This window comes from Nematolebias whitei, chromosome 16 (genome assembly GCF_014905685.2).
Source record: "Nematolebias whitei isolate Nwh7 chromosome 16, NemWhi1, whole genome shotgun sequence".
Taxonomy (NCBI): Eukaryota; Metazoa; Chordata; class Actinopteri; order Cyprinodontiformes; family Rivulidae; genus Nematolebias; species Nematolebias whitei.
Window position 1 is genome coordinate 17,488,758 of NC_056513.1, and position 7,683 is coordinate 17,496,440.

Sequence of the window (7,683 nt, forward strand, 5' to 3'; positions counted from 1 at the left end):
GTTCAAGTTCAAAGTCAGGCAACCATGGCACCAGAAGGAGGATTGCCCACCCACGGGTTCCTGCCCGAGTGAACTATTGCAACTATAGATTAAATTGAGATAAATCCAATACAAGATCTGTTCAAGTGTTCTTTATAAGAATTTCTTTGCTTGACTGTGGAGTGCTGGAGGGGGAGACTACTGTCACATTACAAACACCTTTGCTGCCTCGTTCTGTTTTTTTCTATCTATCTTTCTTCCTCTGTTTCTCTCTCCCAGGCTATAATTATGCTAATAGTATGTATATAGCTGTGGCCCTGAAGGCTTGGGGCGCATTGAAGGCTCCTAGGTCTTTCTCTCCTGTAACAGTATTAGGGTGCTATTGAAAGGGGTGGGTGAAAAGGGGGGCAGGATAGAGAGATAGCGCGGGGTGGCAAATGGGACATGACCACCGTGCTCTCTGTCAAGACGCCGCCCATTGTCTGGTCGAAGAAAAGGGCCTCCGCCGCCAGTGGGACAATAATAAAGAAGCAAGAATGGGCTGTGCATATTAAACAACACAACTGACAGAGCGGACCAACCTGCATGGTTACGATGAAAGGGGAATGAAGGGAAAAACAGGCCAAGTGAGGGGCGGGTGCAGAAAAAGTGTGACGGACTGAAGGGTGGATAATGTGAGAAAAGCACATAAAGTGCATTAAGGGGAAGAGATAACTGTAAAGGCAAAATTTCTGTTTTGTTTCTTGAAAGCTATGAGAGACACTGCTGTCGTAGGTCTTCTGCGTACAATAGTAGTCTGAACTAGGTGATTTCACAAGGAACAGTGTCAGTGCAAAACTTTTAGTCAAAATCTATTGAATCTCTTAATCTGTGGGCAATTGTATCCCTTTTATTCAGGGTTAAGGTATTTTTTAATCATATCCAAAGTTATCTTTAGCACAATCTAAAAAATTTCATACATGTTAGATTTGCACAAAAGCATGAAGATAAACCCTTTTTTCCACCTCTGTTTTTACTCTCATCACATAATATTCTCTTTAAATGATTGTGTCCACATATCACACTTTCCAAGAGAATAAAATGGAATTCCTTAGGGTAGCCAAGCTCAGCATTAGCGATAAGATGAGATGCTTCAATTCCTTGGAGTGGATATGTTGCTCCTCTGCATTGAAAGAAGTTTGTTGAGGTGGTTCGGTTATTTGTTAAGGATGCCTTCTGGATGTATTTGCAGATCCAAATTTTGCTGGACCAGCTATGTATCTTCTGTGGTCTGGGAACATCTCAGGAGGAGCTGGATAGTGTCAATGTGAAGAAGGAGGTCTGGGATTCCCTGTACCTGCTGCAGCCACAACCTGACCATGAATGAGAGGCAGAAAATAGATGGAAGGGACTACTGTACATTTTTAAATGATTGCCCTACAAAAGAAAACATTTGAGCACATTTTGTGACACATCTCACATCAATGAGAATTTTTGGGACAATGTGGGGGTGGCTCAATTCATTGCCAAAACACACTTCAAAATAAGAATAGGAGAGGCATGAATCAAATTATAGATATTCACACTGCTGAAGAACCACTAGCAGCTTCCTGTTAGTGCTCAAGCATTGCACCTAAAATATGCACGTAACCCAAATTCAAATTACAACCAAACAAGGTTCCTAGCTTTTGAATTAAAAAATATCTATTTGCTTCTAGGCAGCACGGTGGCACATTTGGTGGAGCTTCTGCCTCTCAGTGAGCAGGTTGCTCTGGTTCAAATCCTGGCCGGAAGCCTTTCTGGGTGGAGTTTGCATGTTCTCTCTGTGCATGTGTGGGTTTTCTCCGGGTACTCCGGTTTCCTCACACAGACCAAAAACATGCATGTTAGGCTAATCGGTAACTCCAAATTGTCCCTATGTGTGAGTGAGAGAGTGAATGGTTGTTTGTCTCCATGTGTCCCTGTGATGGACTGGAGACCTGTCCAGGGTGTACCCTGCCTCTCACACAGTGATGGCTGGACAAGGGCACCAGTGACCCCTGCAACCCAAAAAGGAAGACACGGGTAAAGATAATGTACAGTATGTATGTACTGTATGTATGTATGGATTAATGGATGGATGGATGGATTTCCTTCTAAGGTAAAAAGTAATGCATTGCATATAGTTGGCAGCTTGGCCCAGTGGCTAGTGTCATTCTTCTGTGATGAGAGAGTTGGGGGTTTGATCCTAGCCCCTGCAGTGTGCCAAAATGTCAGTGGACAAGACAATGAACTTTACCTTTAGCAGAACATTTAGAATTCCAAAAGTTTTTAAATAAGCTGATGACTGTTTGTCATATAAGCATCTTTATGTTTCCTTGTCCTTATTTTAAAATACATTGGTATCATGTAGTGCTTGGAATTTGATTTTGCACTCAAAGTTGTTCAGAAATTAAGATGGCTAAATGAGTCACCTAGCATTGAAATCTCATTATCAGTGCAGCTCACAAACATCCTGTTTTAGTCATTGCTTTAATACTATCTGCCAGGGTTGTTTCCACCTTGTAAACCTGTCTTTTTGTTTCTCTGTATTTCCTCATGACAAAAAGCGGTCCTGAAGAATAATAACGAAGCTTAAACTACTATAAATAAAAGTCTGATTCCTTTTACAGAAAGCAGAAACCCATCAAATTAAAAAAATGAGGTTGACATGGAACTACTGTTCCTCAAATTACATGTCGAGTGCAGTAACTCTGGAACATTACTGTATTGAACAAAATCTGTTCACACAGACAAACTTATGAACGGCAGCTGACAATCACAAACAAAAGTTTTCAATTAAAAGTATAACACTTTTGTGTTAAACTTCTGTTCTTACATGTGCAGCCTTCTTCACTTCCTACATACAGATGTGGTAGAAACAGAATCTTCAGTTTTTCATTCCGCAGTGTCAAAAGTCAGTGACCTGTCCGAGGAACCTCCCCCCAAACTGCATTTCACTGTCCAGAGAAGTATCAACTGTAGAGGCGTGGGTGTGGGAGGCTCCACCACGGTTCACGGCTATCGCATGTGCCTCTGCAAGCAATGCAGCGTGGCTACCATCTGTCCGCACATCACACAGTGTGTGCCATCCTTACTGTCTCACTTCTCTCCATCTCCCACTATCTTTCTGCACATCTTTGCCCTCTAATCCTTCTTCTAGCTCGTTTAGTCCTCTTTATTCTGAATCATTTTATACATTTAGGGTCAGTGCTGCATCTCGAGGTTATACCTTTCTGCAGGTATCTCACATGAGAGTTTCAAGCCTCAACACTTATTTTATTGTGTGAACAGACATCTAATAGATGTTTTTCAACTTTTGTTGATTTTGTCCTGTTCTTAAATGTTTAAAACTGATTAGAACAAAAACATATAAAAAAATGTATCAAATAAAAGGTTGTTGAAATGCCACTAAGCAGAGAGAAGATGCAGCATCACCTACCATAGGCCAGAGTGTGGCAGTGTTTCACAGTTAAGAGAAGACCTGAATTACAGTATTATAGACTAATGGAGCATATCTGTATCTCTAAAGCGGCTGTTCTTATTACTTTGTGTATTATTAGGTGTTTCTGTACAGCCTACTTGTTTACAAGTGTATAACTCCTGATTTGTAGTTAGCCCTAATGTGTAGCCACTTCTATTTCAGACAGGCAGACAGAGTACAAGCAGTAGCCAACTAGCTATAATATTGTCATTAAGGAATTCATCAGATTAATAGCCCTAAATACGTGGAAATGTTCTATGATCTAGTGTTTTTAGCTTGTAATTTCCTCTCCAGGTCCTAAGCACTAAACCCGCTGTGTTGTTCTTGGCATTCCTCAGTCAGACCAGTGAACATCACACGGACAATGATACCTTCCTATGGGATCCATTCTCCTCTTGATTTGATGGAAACCAAAAAGGGGCTTTTGGCCAGGCAGGTCCCATTATGTCTTAACGTTAGAGCCCGAGGCTGAAAAATGCTCCCTTCTTTCCTCAGCTCACCTAAAAGTCTCAACAAGAAATGACATATGCCCCAATGAACGGGGAACACGGTGATCTGCCTGCCAAAGTCAGGTCAAGTGTTGAGTTACACGTCTGAACTGTGTTTCAGTACAAGATAATTTTTCTAAGTTGTGAAAGATTAAGATACATTTTTGCCGCCTCTGCTTCATCAACTACCTTGTCAGGATGGAGACAGAGCCATGGTAAAAACTGTGCAACTGCAAATTATTTTATTTGTGTATTTTTAGCATTTTAACAAGTTTTTAACAAGAATTACAGCAGCCATGAGCGCTAATGATCCCCGAGTCCAGTGCCCCCTTTGCTCCCTGTCACATTCCCACTTCATGACCTCATGACAATGCATATGCATTAAACAGATGTGACTGGCTGTGAGAGGCCTGAAACAAGATAGGACAGCTTATATACTCGAGGCTAGTCTTCACTGGCCTTGAAGCCGGGGGCCTCTGGGTCCAGTGGACAGGATAAACAGGATAGTTATGTGTGTATATGTGCGTGTGTGTTAGGTTTGTGTGTAAAAAGAAGAGAGAGAAACAGAGACACCACTCCACCCCCACCCCCCCACCCCCAAAAAAATCATAAAGGTTGAGGCCATTTTTCATGTCAATATGAGAAAATGTGGAGTTCATTTTTTGAGGGAGATTTTCTCGCAAATTGCTCCATTTATTGTGTTATATTAAAGTCACAAGCCTTTCAGGCCCTTTAAATGACAAAATATGCACTTTGTTTGTCACATTTCCTTTTAAAATCTTGCTTTCAATTACAGTTATGCATGAAATTCAACTCACAGTGATCAGTCTAATAAAATAGACATAGGTATCAGATTCACTAAGTGATACCACAATCAATAGTGTCAGAAATGTTGCAAGATTCATAAAATGGGGTGCTTATGTTTACAAAAAAATCATCTATGTCTTGAACAAACAAAACTGGTATGGCCAGTCCATGGGCCAACATAGAGACAGACCCATAATCTTACTTGCTTACACTCACACATACTGTACTTGCAATCATCAATTTTCCCTAAACATGCAAAGTCCACACAATAAATTCTTTCAAAGATTATGCAAACTTTCTAGATGTAAGCTGCAGCCTTGAAAGTACTGTGCAAAAAGAAAATAAATGGTAAAAAGAAACTATGCGAAATAAAGATCTGATACAATAAATATGGATTTAATGAACCAGCACTGGGCTTGATGATATTTTTCAAGCTACAATGCTAAAAGACCAATGAAAGAGCGGAGAGTTCGGTTTTGATGGCCTCGCCCCCTGGAGAGAAGGGTATCAGTCATGCATCTTTAGAAGGCTTCACCCACTTTCAGCGTTTGTCTGCTTCTTATTAGTACAAGCATCAAATAAAGCGATTAAAACAATCATCTTGGAAGATGGATAATGTTTTGCAAGATGTGCATGTGTAGCAGCCACACGCTGTGCCTTTTCTGCATCTAGTTTTGCAACTACAGCAAAAAGAGCCACCGGTACTGAGACTGTCGCCAACCCAGGCAGGCAGTAAGCTTTATCCAGCCCACAGATTCAGACTCATCTGTTTTCACTATGCCATTTTTTTTTATTAATTTTTCCTCCCCAAACCTGACAAAGCTATCTGATGATGAACCAGCCCCATTATTTTTCGTACACCAGCGAGAACAGATAGATCCCTGAATATTGTGCCTTCACAGAACCAACATTATCCCTCTATGTCAGAGGTGGGTAATATCCTGGCAGTCGTGGAGTCCAGAGGTGCATACAGAATGATGTCATTAATCCTCCGGGGCAATCTTTTTCTCTCTACCTCCGTCTCTCTGTCTACAACTGCTGAAAACAGAACCACATTTGCATGCTGCATATGTTGCCAGGTGGCTCTGTGGGCTGCAGGTACAAATTAGATTTTCTGACAACAAGGTGGAAGAGAAGGAGGAGTAGTGAGACCTTCTTTCTTATTTTCTTTCTTCAGATCGACTAAACAGTGGAATAAAAAATAAATAAAGGCTTGGCATTTTTTTAAAGTAATGCATATTACCTGCTGTGCGCCATACCTGAGTTTTAAACTAAGATCATTTTATGTTGAGAAATGAAAAGTTTTAAGCATTATTGTCATACCTTGACCAGATCTCATTAGTCTCCCTTCTTATAGACTTTGTTGGCAGAAAAGTTGATTTATGAGATACTTTTGCTACGCGTTAAACATGGTTATCTCAAGCAATCCTTCATCCAAAGGACTTCATCAATCCGAGGAGCCACACACAAACAAACTCAGTCCCACAAGCAGCACACTCCCATAGTTGACCAACCAGTTTGCTGGTGATAAGATGGTTTCTGGGGCCCGCCCTCTCCCCTGTCGACTCCTCTGAGGCAGTCATAGCCAACAAAGTTCATTCAGGTCAAATGGATGTTTTCTTCTTTTTTTTTGTTGAGATGTTTCATCCTTCATCCCAAGGACTTCATCAATCCAAGGAACCACACACAAACAAATTCAGTCTCAGTCCCTCATATGTGAGTGCGCTGCTTGTGGGACTCATTTTGTTGTGGTTCCTCAGATTGATGAAGTCCTTCGGATGAAGGATGAAACATCTCAACAACAACAAAAAAAGAAACCATCCATTTGACCTGAATGAACTTTGTTGGATTTTCTACCTGGATTATTGAGCATGAACTTTGGCTTAAATATAGATCAGTTGACTGTGGCTACTGTCTTGAACTGTGTTGGCTCAAAAAGTTAATCACTTCTACATATTCATTCATTCAACCTTTATTTAGATAGGTAAATCCCAATGAGCCTCGAGGACTCATTTACAAGAGAGACCTCATTTCAACAAAGAATGATGACAACAATGGACAACAGTGACAACAATAAACATTTATAACAAGTCATACAATTTTTTTTTTTACAAATAGGATGGCTAAAAAAAAAGTAACAAAAAACAGCTAAATTAACCTAGCTAGATTAGGTATCACCCCATTATTTCCTGAAAGTTTCATTAAACTCTTAGTACAATAACTCATGAATCACTAAAGTATTGTTTGATAACATGTGGTAAAGAATTGGCTGACCTGATATCAATAAAATCAATAAAATATTATTGGACTTCCACTGTTAGGGTTGAGGCCAATGTCAATCGTTTTATTCATAAATTAACCTCACATGATGAGCCAAAAAAACTATACAATAAAAATGATGCAAATCAATGGCAATAAAACATGCTGTTTTGTCAACAAAAAAATATATATTTAAATTAAATTAAAAGAAAACTCAAATTTAAAATCAGAAAGTACACAGTAGGGTTTATTCAGAGTGCTAACAGATGTCAAGAGTTGGGAGGGTAGGCAAGCTGATTGCTATTTTGCCCTATATTATGGACATTTAATTGTAAAGAAAAAATAATAATAATAAAATGAATGACTCTATATACACACTAGTAACTAAAACCCTCATTTTGGCACCAAGTATAAATGAGTCAGAGTCAGAGTCAGAGTTTCTTTATTGTCATTCGCACCTCATGTGGTACATGTGGTGGAGCGAAATTATGTACACAGGGTCCCAGTTACATCCAACAATAAAATGTCTAAGAAAAACAGTAATAACATCTAAGATATGAACTAAGAAAAACATCAACTAAATATACACTAAGCACTCATAACATAAAACATTGAACATCACCACAAACATGAACATGAGTCTGTGAGCAGATGTGCACGCATGAACAC